The 26,433-nt window shown below is 37.6% G+C and overlaps 1 protein-coding gene across 13 annotated transcripts in view; it reads right to left on the reverse strand.

The window, feature by feature from the left end:
- The window catches only part of PLEKHA7 (pleckstrin homology domain containing A7), a 155,568-nt gene that overhangs the window by 104,004 nt on the left and 25,131 nt on the right, over positions 1-26,433 (reverse strand). The window lies entirely within an intron of this gene.

The raw sequence follows: 26,433 nt of genomic DNA on the forward strand, positions 1-26,433 counted from the left end.
GAGAGGTGTTAGGGTAAGTACTGTCAGCTTTCACCCCTGTGGCCACAGCTGCTGACAGACACGGCAGTCATTCCTCTACACTACTATGGTTGGCCCTGAGGAGTCACCTTGTGTGCACATCCTTAAAGCACTCATACTTTTATTCTGCATATTTACTCAATTTTTTATTTGGTGTCTTCTCAACACTGATAACAACAGCATTAGCACATTTACGCAGTAACTCTCTTACTTAGTCCCAACCAGGATTTAGGATGTTTCCACTGGATTTGCCAGCTGAAAAGAATGTTAGTGTCAAGTCAGAAGATTACAGGCTTATAAACCAGGAGTCTTAGAGGCTGCCAGTGGGCTTGCCATGGCATTTTGCAAAAATCACATAGTCCCTTAATGCCTAGCTTATCCACATAATAAGGAAAATACTGGCTGACAGCAAAGGAATGATGCAAGGTTAATTTTTTTTTTTTTGTAATTAAGTATTGAAATCCCCTGATTAAAGATTTATGAAGGGATAAAACAGCTGTAGCATTTGAGGGAAAAGATGTGTGGGAATATTCAGAATACAGCCTTCTTTTTGTCTCCTGCTCCCAGCTCTAACCCAACAGAAGCATTATTGTGCTCTGAAATTTAAATATAAAAGCCATTTAAATTTTAAAATGTGGTGGAAAGTGCAGTTTTTAAATAGGTGGACAGCATTACATAGCATTTAAAGATGGGGATAAGCGAGATGACAATAGGCAGACAAAAACTGTATTTAAGATGATCTTGACAGAAGCACAATCCTGCCTTGGTAGGCATCAAACCAGTTCAGTCACTTGGAAATAGGAAGGGAAAGTGTGGCTTAACATAGGGAAAGGGGAAAGAGAAAATCTGGCAAGGACAAAGAGAAAAGCCTCCATACAATGAAACCCAACATTTTCCAGGTGTCCCTTTATTTCTTTCCACACGAAGGCTGGATCACAGAACAGAACCACTTTTGGGATCCAGACGTACTTGCCAAGCACCATCTCCACTGAAGGAGACAGGTGGGTTTCATTCCAACTGCAGTCACGTCTGTTTGAATTTTACTTCCGTGTTTTGAAGCCAACAAACTCGCTTAAAAATAACCCCATTAGTATAGTTTGGCATAGCATTCCATGTAATACTCATTACTTTGCTGGAACGAATTTAAACAAAGAAAATAAGTTGGAGGCACAAATACTGTGTGTTCCAGAATTTACAGTGACCTTACTACTGAAGGAAGTGACCTGTTAGAGCACTTAATGCTGCTACTTGAGAAGGTATGAAATACTTAACTGAGATCTAACTGCACTTCAAAAGCAAGGACAGGCTGAAAGACTAGAGAACACTAAGTTCATGACCACTTCCAGGCATTTCAAACAAGCAGCATCCTTGGTCAGCTAAAGGAAAATTTATTTAAACTAGAAGGTCAGGCTGAAGGAGAAATAGAAACTAACCACATTACCAAAATCTAAATCAACTTCATCAAGTCTAGAACTGAGAGCAGGCACATTGTAGACAATTACGTGATGATATATCAAAATGGATATAAAATGTTTAGTATTGATAAAAATAGAATTAAGTGTCATGCAGAAATTACTGTAACATCAATATCATAAATCAGTAATTTACTCCCATACAAAGTGTTATATTTGATATTTTCATCACCTGCTATATTAGTGTCTAATATATTAGACATTAAAATAGAAGGAAAAATATTACAGGAAATCTAGAAAAAGAAATTACATGGAGTTTGAAAATAACGGTATTACTTACAAAGAAAATATTACAAAGATATTCAATATAATGAGCAGTACTTAAAAGACATAATGGAAAGTAATTTCTTCCTTTCTGTACAAAATACAAGAATAATGAAATATTCAACAACACTGAAGAATAATGGCAAATCTGAAACTGAAGAAGGACACCATCATGAAAATTCAAAATTCATCCAGAGTGAAAGACTAACTGGATGTTTATATAGGGGGAGACAAAAAACAAACACACACACCCCAAACAAATAAAAACAATGCAGAAGTGACAGCTGGAAGGAAAGAGGACTTGTAAACACCACCAGTACTTGCGAGAAAAAAAACACGTGAGAAAGCCGTATAACCCAGCAGCTAATGGACGTCTTTCACTCTTTTCTGAGGCAGACTAGGGGGTTCAATGATAATGCACAATCTCTGCTGCACTCCTAAACTTGCTGGTCAAACAACTCAACTATGATTTATTTTATTAGCCTAGTTTCCCAAGAAAACCAAAGTGATCATTGTCACATAAGCAGATACCAAATAAGCAGGTTAGTTGCTATTTTCAGGCAGGCTACCTAATGAAAAAAAATCAAGAAAAGTGAGCCATCACTGAAAGAAAATAACACATGAAGATGCTTGTATTCTTGACTTCGATTAAACTGGGTTCTCCAAAGCAAAGCACCCATCTACCTTCTCGCCACCTCCTACCCCACCTTCCCATCTCTAAAGTTTCTCATTTACCTGTCCTCCTACTACCTGATTGCTCTTTTTGCCTTTCAGTAGCTTTCCATTTCTCCAGCCTCTCTTTCCCTCCTGCTGTTAAGGAAGCTTTCTGTGTATATATATACATACATATATATATACACACACACACATATATATACACAGCTTTTCTACTGTATATATATGGCACTATCCCAGTAGGCCAACACAAGCTTGTCCAGCTTGACAGCACATTTATCTAGCCCAGAGACATTTATCTAGCCCTGTTACCCATCCTCATCCTCCATCAGTTTTACATCATTCCCAGTAAGATCTTCAAAAAGAAGTAAACATCCCAAAGAGCAAGCAACACTTGATTAAACAACTAAGTGCTGCACATGTCACAAAGACATTCAAGCTTCCCTACATTTCCTCCCTGTCCATATATTGGCACATCCTGAAGCATGTCTTGTGATTCTGACATAAAGCTGATTCAAAGGGCAAGATTCTCCTCTTAGTTTGTCAAGCCTGTTTCTTATTTATTTTTAGAAGGAAAGCACGAGTGTAAGGCTACCCTCTCAAACTGAATATTGGAGCATGAAGATGAAGTGGGACTACAGGAAAGTCAGAGAGGGACCTTTTACATGGGCACGTCAGGATAGGACAGGGGTAGCAGTTTTAAACTGAGAGAGGGCAGGTTTAGATTAGGTATTAAGAAGAAATTCTTCACTATGAGGGTGGTGAGGCACTGGAACAGGTTGCCCAGAGAAGTTATGGATGCCCCTGGAAGTTCTCAAGACCAGGCTGGATGGGGCTCTAAGCAACCTGGTGTAGTGGAAGATGTCCCTGCCCAAAGCAGAGGGGCTGGAACGGGATAATCTTTAAGATGCCTTCCAGCCCAAGACACTTTAAGACTTAAAAATATGCAAAATGTCCTTTGGAAGGAGTCTTAAATTTGCAGTTGGGCCCCATGTTATCCACTGAAAGGCTGGGTAGGTCAGATGAAAAAGTTGTAGGGAAATGAAAAATAAATTAAAAACCAAAAATGAAAACAAAACAAACAAAAGCCCCAGAAACAAAAAACAAACCAACAAACAAAAACACACACACAAAACCAAAACAAACAAAAACCAACAAAACCCCAAAACCAAAACAAACAAAAACCAAAACAAACAAAAACACACAGGAAAGAAAAAAAGAGATCTACTCTTTCCTTGCTATCCGGTCATGAGATTTCAACTCTACTGGTTAGTACCACATACTAGCATCAGAAACAACATACAGGTTTTAAGACTTTTTAAAAACTATGTAATGCTCCATCATCTACACTTGTAAGTATGCCTTTCTGGCATCCGAGGTGGAGCTTAGCACCCTCTACAGAACAGAGCCATGGCTCAGACATCCTGTACAGCAGCTAAGAGAATCCACTCTGGGACAGAAATCACAGCACAAATATTTATGAATTAGCTACTCTAGCTCTACTGCCTAGAGTAGCTAGTTTGTAAATATATATATTATATATATAGTGCCATCCCACTCTTTCCTTCACTTTAGGTAAGCCTCTCAGTGGCAAAATGTTTGCATTTTTACTTTAAAAAAGGGAAAAGTGCGCTCCCAAACCTAATTTTCCAGATATGAAAACATGTAACATATATACAGGACCTGGCTTTCTCAAGTTGCAAGAAGGTTCCTTTGAAGAACTTAACATACCGAATGAAATTGTTGAGAAAGACATCTTTTGCAAGGTAAAATGCCAACACACTCTTCTTTGTGACCACGCAGGCTGACAAGACTGATGGGACTCCATAAAGTAGAAATAATAAGGGCCTTGAAGTATAAAGTATCTGAAATTTGAGGAATTTATTTTCATTAAGAAATCGTCCTTGAAGGAATAGTGAAGTAAAAGTAACTGCAAGACACAGCAGTAGGTTATATTTTAGGTACAGACATGTATCTGCATCCAAAAGCTTTATCTCAAGATCACAGAATCATTAAGGTTGGAAAAGATCTCCAAGACTGAGTCCAGTCTTTGACCGAACACCACCTTGTCAACTACATCATAAGCACTAAGTGCCACATCCAGTCATTTCTTGGACACTTCCAGGGATGGTGACTCCACCACCTCCCTGGGCAGCCTGTTCTAATGCCTGATCGCCCTTTCAGTTGAGAAATCCTTCCTGCGTGCAACCTGAACCTTCCCTGGTAGAGTCTGAGGTTATCTCCTCTTGTCCTGCCGCTGGATGCCTGAGAGGAGATCAATCCCACCTGCCTACAACCCTCTTTCAGGTAGTTGTAGAGAGCGATGAGGTCACACTCTTGCCTTCAGGCTAAACACTCCCAGCTCCCTCACAGTTGCTCCTCAAACAACTTATTCTCCAAACCCTTCCCAAGCTCCACTGTCCTTCCCTGGACATGTCCCAGCATCTCAGTGTTTTTCTGGAAGTGAAGAACTTCCCACATGCCACATATGAAGCAAACAATTCTGCTTCATTCCATGCTCCTCTTCAGAGACAGAGAAGTCACATAGAGACATCAGCAGCACTGACTTAAAACTAGTTGTCCTCTGGACAGACCCCACCTTCCATGTATTCGGAACATGATTCCAGGAATCAGTCATTAAAACATACAAGAAAAAGTTAAACACTATTTGACAAAACCAACTTCATAACACACTGCATTTGGAAAGATTTCATAATGAAAACTTTTTTTGGTAGATTTAAAAAAAAACCAAGTAAAATCTGGATTGAGCCTTTATTTTGAAGACAGATTTTTAAAAATTCCTAACTAGAAAAAAATTCTAGAGTTTACCCTAAACATCTGAGAATTCATAGTGGAATTACTAGGACTACATGTCTGCTTGCTACCTTAGCCCTTCCAGACATTCTTACTTGGACTGAAAAACAATATTTTTAGTATCTTTTTTTCCAGTCTGGAACAAAAGGGCAAAAGTTATTAAATTCTCATCTAAACAAGATTTATTTTTAGCCCAAACATAAAACTGTTCTTAGTAACTTTATTAGTAGCAAGGCTATAAAGATGCTCAAAGTCCATTGCCAGTGCCCTGACTTGCAAGGCAATCTAAACAGCATTACCCAAAAGCCACTCCAGCTACCAAGAGTTACAGGGCAGCCTGCACAGTCTCCCTTGACCTGATGCATGACAATGCTACAGGAAGTCAAATCACAGCTTAAGTATTAATCACACGTCCCATCAGTACTTAAAAGCACACCTTCCTAGGCTTTGTGCCCAAACCTGAGGTGACACGCCTCCCTCTCTTGCCTCTTTCACTCTTCCTGGAAGTTGTCACTCTCCATTTAGCTGAAGGCTCCACTCCTTCTACTCTTCTCTGGATGCTCAAGAGCTTCTTCTTCAGGCTTCACATATTAATACTGCCATCATCCCTCTAACCATGTCCCATGGTATTAGGTTTTAGTACACTATTGTCTAACAATGACCAACAGCGTGGCTAGAGGAATAAGTGGAGGTATGTACCAGCAGCTACTTATCCCTGTTCACGGAAGGATCCTTTATGCCAAAGTATCTCCTCAGGAATTTAGCTGGAACACTGATGATTACTACTGTACCTCGAGGCAAAAGGAGGTTTGCTGTTGAGTATAAAACCTGCATCACTGAAGATCCCAGATGGAAGCTCTTGTATCCAGAAACACACACCACCTATACAACTCCTGAGCAACAGTGTGCTTTACACTGCAGCTTCCCTGTTCCTCACTCACCACACCCTCAGGGATTTTTGAATAAAAAACAGAACTCAGTTTCTGCTTTCACTTATAAAGCTTATTTTTTAATTTTATTCTAAACCTAGACGGCTGGATAGGTAATTAAGCAACTGTGAGCTAAAGCTCATAGACCAAAATAAACTATTCAGCCAAGCATGAAGCCATAATGCCAAATCTGACAAACTTATTTCAGTTACTCTATGGGTAACATTTGCCACCAGATTTTTCAACAGTCAGCCATGAATTCTCAATGGTTCTCACCTATATTGTGTGATAGCAAACATGGGAATAAATCTCACCAGAACTGAGATTAATAAACTGCAATCTGGATCTAGACGTCAGAAAGCCAAGGCATGTTTCTTTACTGTTTAGCTCGTGTTCAGGCAGAAGCTAAAAACAGCTCTTCATTGTGGCCAAAGGTTCTCAATTGATTCATGAGTAACTGAACACAGTTGGCACCCCGCCCGTCAGGGAGATAACCCTGTCCTGTTCAACTAGAGCAGCGAACTCTTCTGCCTGCAAACCTAAAACCACAATGAGGTTGCTATGTAACCAGGTACTGTTTTCTCAACCAGGCCATTTTGCCCTACAGATGGCTAAAGCAGTCAGTAACAATTTGCAGAAAAAAAACAGAAAAATTCTTGTCAACAGTAAAACAACAGGATGACTTCTGGGGCAGAGAGAAGTACCTGAGCTGTAAATTAACCTACTGCAAGTCATGAAATATCACAAGCATAAAGTTACTGACCATGACCTAGACAAGAGGCAGGAAAAGACCCTCCTTATAAGCCTTCCAGCTGAGACAATTAGCCTCAAGCAGCCTGCAACTGCAAATTAACTTCCAGGATTCACCTGATCACTACCATCAGTCTGAGGTACACAGACATTAGTTATTCTGTACGTGTGCACATAAACTCTGTACTGCTCATCTTTGAATTTGAACCCATGTAAACTTTGGGGGATGATCTCATCCTCAACACTAGCAGGTAATGTTACCCTCCACCACTGGGTTCACACTCTATCATCCCCATGGCCTTTATTCAGGAAACAAAGTAAGCATATCACCTGGCCACAGTCATTACCAGCAATCCATCACCTGCCAGTAGACAGCATTCGGGAGACTGTTCTTCCAGCAAAATAAGACGTTCACAGGCCACAGGACAGGCTGCAGCAGTGAGCATCAATGACACAGCATTCCTGCACTGGAGTCTGGGTGGCCTGGCACTGCCCTCACTGGCTTTGGGAGGAGGTGACTAAAGAACTAAACACCTCTTCCCCCCAGTTTCACAACATCGGGAATCACAAGGGCTGCCACCTGCTCACAGTGAGCTCAGGTTGGGCATACCAGTCTGGTGGAGAAAGGCAGCACAATTCCCATGCCTGAAATCCAATGCCATCAGAGTTAAAAGGCTGAATTCACGCCAGCATCACCACTGGACAGAGATTTCCAAAACAAATCAAGCAAAACTCTCCAAAGTCCCCAGAAAACTACAGAAACCCAAACCAAACCATAATCCCCACCTAGTTTTTCCACAAAAGGCATCAACTTGGCCTATCTATACAAGACTTTTCCAAACAGTTCTCCAGAGCAAAGATTTTTAAGGCCTGTACCAGGTTTTGACCTTCATCAAAGACCATTTCGGAGTAATAATTCTATTTTCTGCTTACTGCATTTGTAAATACAAGAGTATAAATCTTGTGTGCTGTAGAATCAGCAGGTATTACACATTTTGGCTCAAAGATAATGTGAGAATCAAATTACGTTCTCTCACTGTATGAAATAATTACTTATTCTTAAATCTGAAATGACTTCTATAAAACCCAGAAAATTAGCATTCATGAAGACATTACATTATTTTATATATTTATATATTTTTAAAAAAGGCAGAGCTTGAAATGGGATTAAGTTACTTTATCCTACTTAAAAATTAATTATACTGGGTAGAGACAAATATTTCCTCCCAAGTGACATGGAAATATTGAACAGAAAACTAACTAAAATAATAGAATAAAAAAAAAAAAAGTCAGCCAAGTAAACTTTAAACGAATTAACTTTTGCTAAAAGCAAATAGGAAATCTAGTATTTCACTGAGCAGGGATGCATGTAAATTGGACTGAAGGGAATTAATTAGAACAGTCACCTCAAACATATGTAGAAGCCAGAATGCTAATATTAGAAGCAATTTTTAAAATTACTTTGAATTTAGAAAGCAAGGTTACTCTCTGTCATGACACAAACAAATATTAATTTATGTGAGCTACCAGAACATAGCAAATTTCTCTCTCCAACAGACAAAATTTATTATTACAAACTAAACACATGGCTATTAAATGGCATCCAAACCAGCTTGCTGGTCCTTGATGAAGCTCCAGAGTATATCATATATTTCTTTCAGGCCTACAAATACGGAAGGGTGAGTCTATTTTTGAGGTTCAGAATAAATCAAAGTCTTCTACATGAGAGGACCATCACACAGTCTCCTTTTTAACCCAGACATATTTTATGTTAACAGCTCTGATAAATTCTTATCTGTAATAATAACCTATTCAAAATTCATACCAGCAAATAAACTGTAAATACAATGCCTCGCAAATTGTGCAAATTACATATCAGATGACAGAAAAGTGCTACAATTAGAGGCAAATGAAGCACTGTCATTCCACTTTAAAGCTGGCAGTTTGTGTTAATTCCATGTGCCTCAAAACAACAAAAGTAAAATGAAACCGTAGGGTGTACAAACTCCTGAGGTCATGGTGATAAATGAAACCACTTGCAAAATAAGCTTTCCTAATTAAGGCTTCTAAACCAGAGCTGGCTTGCATTCAGTTAATACCACTGTTACAAGTAATCTGAAATATTCTTGATAAAATATTTTTAGCATCGACTCCAGCATATTAAAATCAGTTGAAGGTCATTATGAGAATGAAAAAAAATAACGCTCACATGCAGGAAAAATATCAAAATCGTCCCTAAAACTACACAAAAATATTTTCAAAACTCCATACTTAAATCAGTTCAAGATTGTCTACAATTATCAATTCAACATAGTATAATCTGTGCATTGAAAAAAGAAGCAATGTTTCTGTCCATTCTTGGATTATATCTACTGAATTCTACTTATTCGTCCTCTCAGGCACCTCTGGACTACTAAAAACCAGGTGAGTGCTTTTTATTAAAAGACAGAAACAATGTATACACAGGTTTAATCAACTTTGTGTCATCCCAGCCTCCCTGAAGAAATATTTAATTTGCTTAATTAGACAGATGGCACTTTTTATTATACTTGTATTTGCACTTAAGAAATTTAATTTGCATAGCAAAACGTTTTATTTGCCAGGTCAATTCTTGTGCCACTACATGACAATTCAGCACTACAAACTAAACTAGAATCAAATCTATTCTCTGCAGTCAGCCATTTAAACTCTTCATTCTGTGTTGGTGTAAATCTTTATTTAATTACTATTGACATTTTCTTTTATGTGTCCCATTAATCTCAGAAAAAATAATGCTAAGGAATCCTTTATATTCTGTTACATTCTTATTTCCATTATTATACCCAATCTCGAAATGGCAGAAATTAAACTTAACCATGAAGTGATACAACATAAAACACATATTTGACTCACAGTCACGCTTAAGAACTGAATGGGCTGCACAGAATTCTACCAGAACAATGAGATTTACAGAAACAATAAAATGAAATACCTAAAAACACCAGGAAGGGCAAGGTAACGGGGGCCACGTGCTTTCAAGGACATGAGATGCATTTCCATGCAAAACAGAGCAGACAAACAGGGCATCCCTTAAAACATACACTGACTTACACACATAAAAATCACTAATTGTATTTTGATTAATCTTCTGAAGCTCGTGAAATGATTCATGCTTACAACATCTGACCACCTAAACTCAGGTGCTTCGCCAAAAGAGAAGGGCTTTTTTTTTTTTTTTCCTTCTCCCTCCAAGAACTACAAGGATAAAAATGTGAAGGATATAGACTCAAACTTGGACAACAAAACCTGTGACTCAGCATTATAAGAATAGCCAAAGTAAGATATGATTTCATTTGCAACTAAGCTTTGGATTGCTACAGCAATTTCATTAGCAGGTATAAGAAATACTTCCACTCTTCATCTCTCATACTAAAATCTGTTTAAACACTTTTAAATAATGCAAATATTTATCTTTGATAAGAATTAATCATCAGTTTGAAGGCAGAGTCTATAAAGACCAAGAAACAACCCTACCCTTCTCTTTAGAATCTTTCACAAATCTGGAACTTAAGCACTGAGAGGAAGGTAGGAATATCAAACCTTCACTGCCCTAATTATTCAAGATAATAGCACTCAAGGCAAGTATTTGAATCACAAAGCAAACTTTGCAAAACATACCATTAAATAAACAGCGCACCTTTAAAGTTACAGGATGGAAAACTCAAAAGAGTTAACAAGAGATCAGTACAAAATCCTCATGTTACCTCAGGCATTTAGTACTTGAAACAAAGGAAAAACACAGTTTTAAATGAAACATTACAAGCTTTTTTTTTCAAGGACTGAACACTGATACATACCTAAGACAATACTTTCTCATTGCACTGTTCAAAGACCATCAGCTGCAGTCAGCCATTAACAGTTCTCATGATTAGCCTGAAGCATTCATAACCATTCAAAGTGAAGCACAGTCAGTAAAAACGACCGTGCTTGCCCTGTCATTATTTGCTTAAAAAAAAAAAAAAAGAAAAGAGAAATCATTTACAACTTCACTACTCTCCTTCTGCCCAGGGAAAGAAAGAAAGGGGAGGGAAGTAGATTAGAGCAGAACACCGCCTACCTCACTGCCATCATTTCCTCCCAACAGGTCACCCACACACAGAAAAAGGACTAAAACCGATCTTTACACTGGTTTCAGTGCTTCAGACTGGCTTAAGAGAAACAGAAACAGGCCGTGATTAGCTCATTTTATGTAACTGATGTGAGTGTGAACACTTGACGTTAGTTCATTTTACACTGATGTTAAAATGTGCTGGAGATGCCCTAGAATGACCACATCCACTCAGGGCCATCATTCTTTCACAGATAAAGGCAATAAATTTAAATACCAAATATCAAGAAAGCATAATGATGATATTATATCCGAGGTAACTCCTAAAACCAGGAAATTGATGTTTAAATGATGCATGATTTTCATTAGCTCTCAACATTAGTTCTTGGCCACACAGCTTCTGTAGTAGGTATGACAGCAGCTTTGCCTTCTGGGTTTCCTCCCATCTAGAACAAATTAATCAGCTTGTTATATAAAGACAAATTAAATAGAATCTTTCAGTAAAATATCCCGCAGATTAATTACTCAAAGCAAAGCACAAACAGTTATTTCAAACATGATTTTAATGCAAATTCTTATAAAATCAGAACACTTTTGGGATGGGGGGATTAATTCTGTAAATTTTTCTGCAGATGTAGGAATTAAAAATCTCTGCCGTTTTGTGAGATATTAAATTTACTAAAAGAGCATTGATATGTTCCATGACTCCTACTTCTAAGTAAGAACATCATCAGGAATTATCATGCTTTGTTTTAAAACTGCCTTCAAAATACTGCCTATCACAAAATGACTTCTAGTCCAATCACTAAAGTAAGTTTAAATTTTTTCAGTAACAAACTTCCATACAAACCAACCAGAAAACTCACTGTTAGTGCTCCTGGTAACTAAATTTTGTCTCAACAATATGCTGTGTTAAAGCAATTATCTAACATCTTCTGGTAATTTAAGTAGGTCACACTGTTTCTATTAGATTTGCCTTAAAGCTCCTTCTAATAAATCTAAAGTTGCAAGAGACCTGCTTGCCTTCTTTTCTCTAGAAAGTTGTTAATTTAAAATTAAATATTAGGCAACCCACAGTTTTTCAGAGACTCAACATGTTCTCCGCCAATTGGAGCAAAGTATATGTATTTTACATGAACTTTGTTTGCAAACACACAGAGAAACCTTTGTCAAAATAACATCACTTACAACTACACGACTGAAATTCTTTCCATATTTGGGAGGAGAAGGGGGCTGAAGGGGGCGTCATTTATCACCAAGCTGCTGTGACTTAACTCTTGTCACTGAACTGCTCTTGGCAGCTCCCGTGATCTTCGCTGTTATTTGTATTAGGGTTGTGCTCAAAAGAGCAGTATGAAAGGCATGACACAACACCTGAAAAGGTACATCTTTACAGTTTAAACATATATTAGCTATATTTACCTACAGTATTCATTCAGAAATAAAAATGTTTTGCCTGAAATCAAATGCAATGCGAACACTAAAAGGCAAAACTACCACACTTGTCTTATTAAGGGCTATAATTTTAAATAAAATAAGAATTTGTGAAACAGCAAGCCTTGTTTCCTTTCCTGTTCACCAAACATATGTGTGAGGAATTAAGCCCTTTCCTAAGCTTTTATTTCACTCATCACCACAGGATCAAAAACTTCAAAGTTTGGAAATACTCTCATTACTCCTTATTTACCTTATAAATGAGATATGAAAATACATGCAAAGAAACGGTTCTAAGATTAAATGCTACACAAGTATTTCCATTAAAACCTACAAGAAGATCAGATCTAGCAAGTAAGTGACAATCCATCCTAACTCAACATGTGCTTTACATTCAATTGAAGGTGCTTACAAAGTCTAAAAAAACAACATTGATCTCTGCTTACTACGGAGTATTTTAAGCTGCAATCATAATATCAGTGAGTCACCAGTAAGTTATTTTTGCATTGAAATAGCATTTACATAATGTTACATCAGTAAACACATCCCAGACAGCACTTCCTAGGTGTGCATTAGACCAGAAACAAGCACATACCAAGGTTTAGAGCAACATCAGGAAGAAGCTGTTGCACCTCAGCTGCTCGGTGCTGACAAATTTTCACTCTTCAACTTTATACAAATGTAATATAATCACTCACTTAACCTGACACCAGTTCCCACAAAAACTACACGGGGCAGAAAAGGATGAATATCTTCCTGCAGTGCTCCATGTAATTGCTGAAGCCCCCGTGTCCCGTCCTTCCAACCCCTTGTCAGGACCAGCCATAAATGCCTTCTCCACACTGAGCAACCACTCAAATCAATGTGTACAATCTCTGGCTGCAAAGAGGGGGGTTGCCTATAAGGATGTTTAGAAACCATTACCTAGCAGATATGTTGATTAGTTCCATCCATTTTGGGTATTTAAGTAACCACTTTTCAGATTCCCCCAGCAATCCCTATCACAACTTCACCATCTTGGTGACTCATTCTTTTTCTCCTGCTCTGTTTTCCAAGATCCCTCATGACTGAACTCCCCAGTACTTCAGCTGGGGCTTCTGTCCCTGACACCTTCCAAATGTAGAAACTGTCTATAAGATGAAATCTCCCTTAGGATACTCAGGCATTCACACAACAGATTTTTTTTTTTTTTCATACAAGACTACGATATACTGGCCATTCCTAGTGAAAGTATTACTTCTCAACCCATTTCAAGTTTTTACTTGGCTTTGTGGAAAATGCTGTTTCATATCTTCACCATTCTACAAAAATCAGAACTGTCTCACTACCAAGAAGCACACAACTTTCTACATGCTAATTTTATATTTTAAAAGACAACAGCAGATGGATATATTAAAAAAAAGAAACCAAAAAAAAACACACAAAAACCCCCCAAAACAACAACAACAAATCCACACATGAAACAGGATCACCTCTTTTCCCCACAGTATTTAGATGACAAAGTTCTCAAACTTACTTCATGGTTACTCTATTATCCCTTAACAATTTTCTTACTTAAAAAAGAAAGAGGAAGAAGAGAGATTATTCTTTACACTCTTGATGAAAAAGGAAATATTAAGCATAAAATGAGATTCAATTTTCAAACTGCCAAAGGATTACTATAATAAGTTAATAGATGGGAACCTTAAACTATGGGATCTGTGTTACTGATGGCCCTTGAAAAGAAGAAAACAAGATTACACATAAGATGCTTGTGACAATTTGTGGACCTGTCTTCCAGCTTCAGTATGTCATCTAAAATGGAATAGACACAGGATATTTGGAAATGCTAAACAGCTTTGCTGCATAGAGAGATACTTTGTAGTCCTGTGAGGCTGTGTGAACAGCTTTCCTAAGATTTAACCTTTTGGTACAGAAAAAATAATTCTAAAAGAAGCTCAAATTAGAATCATAGTGGCTCTACAAGTATCTAAAAACACACAAAAAAAAAACCTCCAATGGATTTCTGTAAAGCAAGGAAACATTTTCCCTCATACATCACATTTGGTACTATAAAGAAATGAAGAGCTGGAATACCAGACTCTGTGAAGCTACTGCCCTCTAAGATCGTACATTAGGTACTGGAAATTCTGATTTATTCCTGATTTAACATCCTAAAATGTCAAAGCCATTCCAAGGTTACTTGTGTTCCAACAGATTACTTTTGCCATCTAAGAGAAAAGTACTGCAGTTCTACTACTGGAGCTTTGAAGTGTTTGTTCAGCCTAAACCTACATCATAAACCTCACACCGTAAGTGATGTGTTAGTCTAGAAGATTTTTCCTTCTGCACTGCATGCCAAAACCAGCATAATAAGAATATAGAAGAATACACAAGATGTTCTGTGGTTTTTTAATTCAAAATGTCAAAAGATAAGTACACTGCAGGTTTCATTGCATTTCTTTTAAAAAAATATTAAAAACAGAAACCTGAACACCAGGTCTATCTACCCAGATTCAATTCGATACTTCATCTTATTTCCAAATGCTTGTGCTTGGAAAATTTTTAAAGATTTTTTAAATTAATTTTATTATCCAAAATATGCTATGAATTCTGTAGGCATACTGAAAAACATAAAAGAAGCTTCAACAGTTTTAACTTAATAATTGTTTAAATGATGACCAAGTACCACACTGTAGAATCAGCTACTTGTAATAAAATTTCCTCATGATGGCAGCATAAACCATTCTGATGAGGTGCTAAATGACAATACACTGTTCCTACTCACACCAAACAGCAGGATCTCAACTGCTCTAGAAACAGTGTTCACTACTTTGAATTTGTTCCTCCTTTACACTACCATTTCTACACTTCTTTTCAGTCTTTGTATTTAGTCCCCAAAAATCCATAGGAGTATTATTCTATTTCACTCATACAATTTATCAGGAGAAGAGGTACCACACTACAGAATGATCATTAGATTTTGTGTCATGTGTATCTTCTCTTTTGAAAAGTCTAAAACTGCACGATCTACAGATTTGTGTGAATTGCTAAATCAAGGGATTCAATCAAGGTCCATGACGCTTCTCTGAAGAACGATCTTCCATCAAGTTCTGTTTGTTTTTAGTGTTTCTGCTTTACTGAGGACAACACTACGACTTCAAAGATCCCACTCTTTTCTTGGAAGTAACAGTAAGTTCTAAACTGGTCAGAAGGACTCTGAAAGGCTTGCACTTTACCTTACTGACCTTCCACAAATCACTAACATTTATAGCCAGTTATAAGGTATTAAATTCGCCGAGTTCAAAATCCTCATAGATTTCAACTTACAAACAAATTACATCAGTTAAGTCTGTGTTGACTAAGAATAGGTTTGAGATTAAAAAGACTTGGTTTAGAAGCTATTACTAATGCAAATCACTCTTTTCAGACTATGCTGCAAGTAAGGCTTTGCTGAGGCTTCTACCTGCAAAAGCTCATTGCCTCACACTTCAAAAGGTCAGCCAAGGTCCCCCTTAGCTCAGTACACGTAGTTGTTCCTTAACCCAAGTCTACAAAAATAAAATAAAATCTTAGTTTTTTAAACCATACAGTAGAGTATAAAGTAACCCAGATCACCGAAACAGCAAGTTAGGAAGAGACAATAGACACAGTTATGCTTGGCTGATCCAAAGGGACAGTAAACTCCTGGAGGAGAAAATTTGACTAGTAAGAAAGAGCAACTCCTCATTCTCCTGCTCAGCTGCAAGTTTCATATCTGTCTACAGCTTTTAAAAGTATAATAAGCCCTGACTTGTTTCTCAAAACACCTACACAGAGTTTAAACATCAGAAGTGTATCTTGATTTATTTCATCTTCATGTTACTAAATAGCTGTGCTTAAATACACCTAAAAACCTTACCAATTTGTAGGTTTACACTATCTCTGACTGATTTCCAAATGCTTAAAGGAAGTAATTGTGAGAATCCATCAAAATGAAGATAAACTGCCACTCACCCTGTTTTTAGATTGTAATGAAGACTGAAAGAATAAAGATTCATAAGGAAAGGAAGAGCACAAGGAAGTCGCTGTCTCCTTTAGATAAAACAGAAGCTAGGAGAAATATAAATTAAATGTATTTCTAACCCATGAAACACAGGATGGATGTAATTGTTCTAGAAGTTTAACTCACAGCACATACTGCAATACTACAGCCGGTAAAACTTGGCAGTTCATGAGACTTGGAATTCCTGGACAGAGCAAACAAACATGCTTGTAACAGCCAAAAGCAGCAGTGAAGGCTTTCTGGCTGTAGTTAAGCTTTTCCTTAACTATCTCTTTTCATGTCTTGGCAGTTTTATCTCCACTACGGTAAGGAGGGTGGTTAACACTTAATTTTCTCAAATCCCACTCAGATTACACTGACTAAAAAGACTGACCATATCTTAATTTGAGGGTTTACAATAAGAAGATTAAAACTAACCAGCATCATCTTTGTTTTTAAGCACTAGACTCACTGCACAACAAACATGGACCACATCAGAGAAAAAGTAGCTTTCCAATGACAGCCTATCTCCCAAAAAATTATGGTTTCTAACAGAGTTATTATTTCTTCAGAAACCTCCCATTTTCTTCTCCATACATCTTTACAATTGACCTATTCTGTCCAAGACAGCAGCAGAGCTTTACCACATTTCCCCTGCTAACAGGATTTTCAAATGAGCAGCAAAGCCTGGGAACAGCTGGAGCTTCAGAAGAGGATTGCCTCATTACCAGAAGCAAAAAACAGAATAGATGAAGCCGAGCAAAAAGCCAAGTTCTCCATGCAAAGGAACAGCAAACAGGTTTAAAAATCACAGCCTAAAAGCAAGACTCTGCTGATGGTATATATGTATTATTATATAAGAACAACAATGTAATAACGAGTCCTACATGAACGTACAGTTTTTTGTTCCTTTACGTAACATTAGTTTAATTCAAGAAACATCATGAGGTCAATTGAGTTATGTGACAGAACTACCTTAGATGTAATCAGAAACCATCACTTCTGCAATTATCAGCACGGCACTTCAAAATATAATGAAATATTCATGGCTGTATTGTGTCATAAGAGCCTACAACCAATCTAAAAAGAAGCAAGAGGAATTGCACAACTGCCTGACGATTAAAAAAAAAAAATCCATTAAAAAGGTGTATTTGGCAAGCCAAACTTTCCCTTCCAAATTATTTTTTCCTCTCGTCTTGTCTTCCACTGTTAGAAACTAACAGAAAATAGTAATTTTTACACAGATGTAACTTTAATAAATACTGCATGGAGAATTTCTTTTCAACTATCAGACAGAACACTTCATATCTAGGAGATAATTAGTCAAAAAACCTAAAGTAAAAAAAAGTTTGAAAAAGCAAGACAAGTAGAACATTCAAAATTAGATCTCAAGCATGGCTTAACAACTGAAAGTACAGAAATGCAGAGATAATGCATAATGTATGTGTGGCAGTAAACTGATCAGTAAGCAGGAGGCACCCTGGCACAAGCCACCACTGTAACATGGCAGTGGAAACGACAAAATTCAATGCCAAGAGACATCAGGACAGGTATTTCCAGAAGAGACAAGGAAACATTTCCAGCAGCTTTTAACTAAGTGTTCCATCAAGTCATTATCAAGTATATCATGCACCATTCTAGATAATCCAGATTTAGAAAACATCAAACAGGTGCATGTGAAAAGGACTTGCTGCATCTGGGGAAGAGATCAGGACACACCAAGTAGTCTGTCCTTTGTGACAAGCTGGGGCACATGTACTTTGTAAAACGTAGCAGGAGCAAAGAAACTTGAGCTAAAGAAGCTAAGGCGGTGTCTGAACTAGACTGACTGAAGGTAGGACACTGTGAGACACCTGATAGCCCAAGCACACACCATGCCGACGTGACTACACTGCTGCTGCCCAAAAACTTATGCTCCTGGCTCATGCTACACAGGTGTATGAGCTGGGCCTCGAGTTCAATCCACTGCACACTGAGGACAGGCATTAACATGAAACCTATTCAACTCTTTATTTTGTAGGGTGTAGGACTGCTCTATTTAAAAACAAACAAACCAAAACAGCAATACAAATACCAGGGAGAGGAAAGCTGCCTTCATCAAAAAACAGGAGTGGCACAAGACCAACAGATACCAGACTGCTACTAGTTCATGCAAGTCAGAACTTAAAAACAGAGTTGCCTAAATTTCTTTATTTCTAACACAGTCTTATAGGTACAGGGAAACGGAAGATAAAAACCCCTCAAACAAACATAAAAACAGATGCACTTAATCAGTCCATGAGATAATGATGTGGTGAAAATCAGAAGATATAAGTTAATACCTGCTTGCAGACACCACCCTATTGTTTGCAAAAATTAGAAACAAAAGACAATTCACATACTTACTAGTATTCCTTAACACCATTCATGCAAAGAATTCACAGCTATTTGTAAATATCAGTAAATATTCTGAATTCTACTATATCTCTAAAGCTATCAAAGTTCTCCAATTGTGCAAACACCTACTTGCAAACTTCAAACCTTTTGAATCAAAAATACTCAGTAGAAGTCTTCGACCTGTAACATACTAGAAGATAATCTGTTATGAGTTTACCATGTTAACCTACTATACAAACTGATTTAACTCTTCCTGTTTTCTTAAACTGCCCTTTAAATAAACAGTAAGAGCTATCCATCATTGCTGCAGAGCAGAGGTCAGCAGATTCTTAAAACTTCAAGTCACGTTTTAGTTTGCTGAAAAAATATAGTTTCCCCATCTCATGAAGGCATCACAGTATGTAGTACTTAAAAACTGCTTCGTTGCTGAAAATAATACTCCACATCCACAGTAGCCTACTCACACTGAAAGCACTAACTGGGCAATGCGTGTTTCTTGGATCAAGGGTTCAATATCTGTCCAGCTGGATGTCTCAATCAACGGTGTTTTCCTCAGCTAGGAAATTATTTCCTTTTTTTTCCTTTTTTTTTTTTTTTTTTTAATTAACATAAAACCTCACTGAGTGCTGATCATGTTCTATCTGTGGTCTCTTCAGTCCAGCAAAGGAATCTGACCTGAATTCCTACCTCTGTCAATCTGGTTCCAGCAACAGTACTTGGAATCTCCTCCTTCCTCCCCTCCAACCAGAGGAATGACAAGGACGTCAGAAAATAGATGTATTTTCTTCTTCCTGGCAAAGTAGGACCTCAACTATCATACAAAATTTCATTAAGAATATACCTTCCTCTGATGTGATCCTGAGAGCAGAATGTCAGGAATCCCAGCTTGCTCTGTAATCCATTAGATTGCCCCAAAAGTATAAATCCATTTTGTTGCTGTTCAACCCATGCAGCCAAGATGCCAAATCTGCTGAGGTAAGGATATTAAAATCTTCAAACGATCAAACCAAATCTATAAAAAGGAACATATTCCTGCTTCGTCCATAAAAAGATAACTAGTAATGTCTAAAATCTTTCCCAAATTAATCTGAGGAAGACTTTGGAGTATAAGCCCTACCCTTTCCCATTGAACAATCAGACACAGAAAAGTCTAGACTGGAAGGCATTTCAGGCAATCATCTGGTCCAACCTTTTGCTGAAAGTGAGGTTTTAGATTAGATGATCCAAAGTCTTCAGCAAGGGAAATTCCAACTCTTCCTCTAGGCAACCTACTCCAATGTTTAATTGTTCTCAAAGTGAAGAATCGCCTTTCCCAGCTGATCAGGGGTGACAGTGAAGGCTTGTGGATGTCAGACTTGGATGGTAAAGCACAGTGTTTGCACAGCCCCCTCAAGCCCCAAAGCACATAAGCACCATTCTTGACACTCACGGGTTTTCTTAGGTGTGCATTTGTCAAACGTGGGGGGAAGAGAGGATGGATTTGCTAAGCTCTTGTCTAGGCTAGAAATAAATATTATGTTAGATGAAACATTCATATATTTTTAATCAATACAACACAAGTAGTAGACTTGGCCTTAGAACAGCTGACAGGAACAATCCCACTGGAATATATTTGGCTAAGAGGCACTCGCTCATTAGCGCTTCAGCAAGAGTCATCACAGAGTGGCATTAGTCAGGGAGATGCACATTTCCAACATTCTGGGCCAGCCTTGCCTTCTATCCAGCAAAAAGCTTTTGGCAGGCAGTTCAGAGCTGCCATTTGCAAACAGAGGTATTATTTGGCATCTTTATTTAGACCCAAGCTCCTGAAATTATGTAATGACTTAAGAATGCCTGCTTTCATCTTAAAAAGATTTTCCCGGTATTCACACTTACAGAGAAAAAAAATGGGCCCTGAAGAGGCTCAGAAAGCAGATACAAACGTGCGGGTATAAATAAAGAGTAAGAACTCGGTAATTCTAGAAAACTTTTAAGTAAGTCTACATGAGAAGTATACATTCCAGACATTCTAGTGTACTCCACAGATAAATTATAATTATTATATTAATAATTAAATTATAATAAGGTCCACAAATACACTATTTTAAAAATCCTTTTACTGCATTTTACTCAGAGGTTGTTCCTAACTCTTAAACCATTTCCCTTGTGTGTTCTTTTACTTCACCCCACAATCAAAATTCCAGATTTGACCATGAAAAAGTAACTAGTTGAGCCAAGCAAAGGAGAATTAGAGCAAGACAATCACAGATCCCTGCACTGACATTTCTAATTTGACTGCAACTGGTTTGAAGTTTTGCTGTAGCATCATTGACAGTAATGGAGTCCTTCAGTTACAGAGGTTTGATTGGGGGAACAAAAAAAAAAAGTTTTTGAGAACAAATATTTTCTTACAAATATTTAGCTCATACACAGAAAAAAACAATAAACAATGAAGATTTCAACATTTCTCTTACAGCACTGTCTACCATTCTTTGAACATATACACACATAAAAAATCCTACACAACAAGCTTTCCTCTTCTGGGTTTGTCAAATTTACAGAGTTCCACAGTTGTACTCTATTATTTAAGCAAACTGAGCCAGAATAGGTAAGCACTTTGTTCATTAGTGCAGTAAGATGCTAAAATAAGATGCTGTCTTTAAGGGTCTTTACCCTACCTTCTTATAGCCAATCTTCACAGCATAGAACTAAAGAGGACACCAACGCAAAGGCTGAGCCAAAGCCAAGCTTAATAAACCTTCACTACAATAGGCGGTTTTGAACAGTGCTAGACTGGAAGCTGCATAGAGCTGCCATTTGGAGAGCTCTTGACAGGTTGAGGAAACACCCTGACAGAAACCTGCTGACAAGAAACCTCATGGCTTTCAACAAAGGCAGACGTAGGCTTGAGCACCTGGGTCGGAATAAGCCCATGCAGCAAAGGCTGGAGGCCAACTGGCCAGAAATCAGCTTTTTACAAAGGGCTCTAATGGGTCTTTGTGAAGAAGTTGAACACAATTAATTTATTGCACTATTTTGATTCTAGATCTTGACCTCTCCACTACAATATAACAGGGAAAACCAGAAAACAAACAACAAAAGACAGAATCTATTATGTCTAGACAGAATCTATTCTCTCTCTAGACCAAGAGAACTATTACACACCTTTTAAGTTTCCTAGAGCAAGCAATGCCAGGAAAGCAGGGGTCAAGAACAGATAGTCCTTCTCTGAAAACCAAGAACTAGCATATCAAAACAATCTGGTTCACTAATAAGGACTGACATGCTCTTGCAGAAAAGCACAGTCTGACAAAAACAATTATGGAAGCCCCGACATACTTTGCCAACTACAAGTTCCTTGTCCCTGTCCCCTGGAAACAGGTCTGACAAAAATCAGTTTCAACAAGCTTCAGCTTCTGTGGTTTCCAAAAAGACCCTGCTCACACACTGAGCTGCTTTGGTCCTTTGGCTGCACCCTCCAGAAGACTAGAACACTTCCATTATTTTCAAGAAGATTAGAACACTGCCATTATTTCAGTGTTCCCATTCAGAATAAAAATGAAACTTTAACAAAGACAGAAACAGAAAATTACATTATTTAGGTTCATTGTCTAAGAGAAGTTCAAACACTGAGCTCTCTGAAGTATGAAGATGTATAACATATATCTATTTTAAAAATATATGACATTCCTCTAAAACAGGTTTGAGTAAGATTTTTTCAAATTACATTTTATTTCCATATTCCTATTTTTCCAATGTCTCAGGAATATTACCAAACCTAGGTATGACCATACACCATTGTATTCTACAGGTTCATCACAAAATTTTCTCAGCTTTAACCTGGCTTCTCTAAAGCATACTTTTAATCATCAATTTTTGTATTCTTCCTGCCTGGCAAATGAGAAGATAGATTTTGTCTAAATTTGATTATATTGTTTGCTTCTTCAATTTATTAAATTCTTTTTGAACTATTCTGTAATATTGAAAATTGTAGTCCCTCGTCAAAGTAGAGACACCTAAAATAATTGTCACCTTACATTAATTACAATTGCAGTGAAAAAGAAATGTAGAGAATCAAGTGTGTGACAGGCAGATTTCATAGAAAATCCATCATTTCTATATTTTTCTTTCCACATTAGACAGTACTATATTATTTAGAAAACCTCACAAGTGATACAATGGAGATTAAATTTAGAATTATCTCTCACTGATTGCATGCCATAATCACCACCACATTCTACCCACGTAGATTCTTTTTGGAGATTAAAAGTTACTGTTCCCAACTCTTCTCCTCCCAAACCCACAAAAATACACACACTTTGTCTAATATAACTCTTAGGGCTTAACAAATATTTTTGTTAATAGATTTATTACAAAACAAACAACAAAACAAAACACCAAAACCCAACTCACTATGCTCTTTGTTGAATTTCATTACAAAACAGAAGTAAAACAACATTCAAATTCACCACCTCAGGTTAAAAATATGAGTTTGCTTTTCCATCTGTGGAAACTATTTTGCAAGTAGTCAATACCACAAAGATCAATAAACCCTAAAACGGATTTCCTTCCTAGACCTTTGCAAAATAACCCCATATTAGCATAAAAAGCAGACAATAGAAGATTGTCGATTAGATGCCGTTGTCAACATGACTACATAAAGATTTGAAGAACAATAAACAATTTATCTTACTTATTGAAATGAATCATTACAATTTGCTCACCAGAGACTATATATGGACAGGTAATCCTTCTGCCTTCCTGGGGTACATATAAGTGTGCTTCCCGTAATTCGGTTTAAGTCAAAACTGTTTCAAGAACATTCTCCAGCAGCACAATCCTATTCCCTACACTGACAAAAAATGCCTTCTGTAGAACTGCAGGGAAGGCACACCATCTTTCAGGAAGGGTTCCCATTGCCTCTGTCTTTACAATTAAGCTGGTCTTTCTTGAAGCTGTTAAGCAACACATTTTGTTAAATGTCACACCAAGTGCATTCCATGAGATGGAATGATGGAATGTACGTGGTGTCCCCGCAGACAGCACATCCTCCCACCACAGCTATAGCTTTGAATGTTTCTTTGTACTACTTGTTTTCAATTAAAAGGACAAAAATATCGAGTGGTTTTTTTTACAATAGTAACCCTCCATGTACCACAACAATGGCTTGGTATTTTGCAAAGTTCTTGAAAAGGAAATGTACTCATGTTTCCCCATTTCACAGAGTAGCAAGACAAACCAAATGCCATGTCCCCAGGAATGCCTACGTTCCCTAAATACCTATCAGAACATATCAGTGATCTAGCCTGAGTGTCTGTGTATCCTTATATTCAGACTCCATAAATAGTACATTAAAGCCTAAACTATGGGAAAAGCATGCATATCTGCATACCAAACCTCACAAGACATTCATTGTCCATAAGCATTTGTGAAGTGCCCATTTTTTAAAAACAAAAGCTTAATGCTCTTCCGAATAAGCTTAAACAAAGGTGTCATTTAGCAAATTTTTTATTTTTCTTATCTCTATCAAAGGATTCTTGACATAATAACTTAATTTCAAAGTAAGCTTTCACAGGTAAAACTACTTAATTTTAATTATCCATTGTTTAACTGGAACTATTTTAGTTCTGCTCAGTGAGGCAAAAGGCATATAAAGCAACGTTAGGTAAGGGGTATCTAGGAAAACAAATGTATAAAGAAAAGTAAAACAAAATTAGTTCAGATGAGAAGTGTATAAACCAAACCGTGAAAGGACATCTACCAAATCTCAAGAAACATCTAATCTCCTGGGGGGTCAAAATCTCTAAGATGTGCTCTACTTAATACTCATCTGCCCTGCAGTTCCACTGAACATATCACTTTCTAAAGAGCTGAAGTCCAACAAAGATCCCATTGCTACTGAAAGGAACAGTCCCACCTCTTGCCCTCCCAGGACTTCCTCAGCACCAGCACTGGTGCTTGAGCCGCCTTGCAAGCAAAGTGAAGGGCAAGTTACTCAGCTGAATGAGTCTCCCTTGGGATGTGTTTTTCAGTTAGATCAAAGAAGTGGACTGGAGCATCAAACTACTAATCAAGTGTTCCAGGACTGGTCAGGAAAGGGCTGCAAAGGAAACACTGAGTGGAAATATCAGCATCCCCTTCCTTGACAGCTCACTTTTAGATTAATTTAAGCCCCACATGAAACTTATTAACCAGCCAATTTGTGGTGTTCTCATCCACAGCCATCAGGATAGGGCTTCACACCTTTTCCTTCTAATGAAAGTGAAGAAGTTGAATTAATTTGCCTCTAAATCAGCCATGCAGTATTCCAAAGCTCACCAAAATGAGCAAGCTTCAGATTAGACCTTTAATAACCTAGAGTAGTGAAAGGCCATAATTTACTTTTCTTATTCTTTTGTTTCTCAGAAATGCTCAGAAACAGGCACATGTTAATTCCTTTGACTCGTCCACTCCCACAGAAGGGATATAAGTAGCCCTCTGTCTGGTGGCAACAACTACTTCAACCAAGCATGTAATACCTCCCTAAAAGCAAAGGTTAGATAAGGGTATCTAAGAAAATTAATGTAGAAGAAATAAAAACACTTCAGATGGGAAGTGTCACAAATACAGTAACCTAAGAAAGAAATTCTAAGTTTAAGGAAGAAACAAGAAACTTTTCAGGGCATCATTTAAAACTGCTCAGAATACCCAAGGCTATGATGGGGTGAGGGGAGTGGTCTTGAGAAATAGTACGAAACAGAAGACAAAAGTACAAAACTACCCAAGGTCACTTGTATTTAAAAGTCTTGGTTCTTCTCCCTATACATTTTATATAACCTGAAAAAGGTAAACAAACTTCTACTGAAGTGAAGGAAAAATGGAGAAAAGTTCTTTTAATAATATAACTTTCAGTTATAACTGCAGTACCCTTAATGATTTATTCATGGGTTTTCTGACTTTAACGACTCTAGTTCTTTGTCTTTCACTTGGATACTCCTGCTGACAGTATTTTGTTAGCTGTTTGGAATTTAAAAGCTCACAACAGCTATTGTCACAAATGAGAAGCAAAACTAGAGTCTTTGTTGAACAGCTTAATTGTATGCAGGCAGAAAACATTTGAGAGGCAAACTGAACGTTGAAAAATGGCAAGATATCTGAATCTGTGCTCAGACTCTATTTCAAATCAAAACTTTGATTAATCCCAGAAAGTATCTCAACTAAATAAGAAAAACCCCTAAAATGTTACAACACAAAAGTAACTATCCACACTCTGAAATAACAACATGAATTTTAAAAAAGATAGCACTACTGTTTCTTTTAGGAATACTTGTTATTCCATCATTCCCAGACTAGTAGCTGGAAACATAACCTAGGAAAAGGACAAAGCTCTCCTCTCTGGACCCAAATCGACAAGGACAGCAGTTGACAGGATCTTTACTGAAAGCATTTAAGAAAAGTTCTTTACACAGCTGTGGGACCTTCCTAGTCCTGTACTAAACGTCCTGCCACCAGCCTGATGCCACTCCACTAAAACTCCTTGTGCCCGACCTGTGAGCCAGTTGCTCACACATCATGCAACATGGTTGTCCAGCTGTGTGCTGGACATAGAAGGATACTGTGTGTGACAGTATCAAAAGCTCTGCTGAAGTCCTA

Source organism: Empidonax traillii, unplaced genomic scaffold (genome assembly GCF_003031625.1).
Source record: "Empidonax traillii isolate 1590-97213 ecotype Southwest subspecies unplaced genomic scaffold, ASM303162v1 scaffold410:size520991, whole genome shotgun sequence".
NCBI lineage: Eukaryota > Metazoa > Chordata > Aves > Passeriformes > Tyrannidae > Empidonax > Empidonax traillii.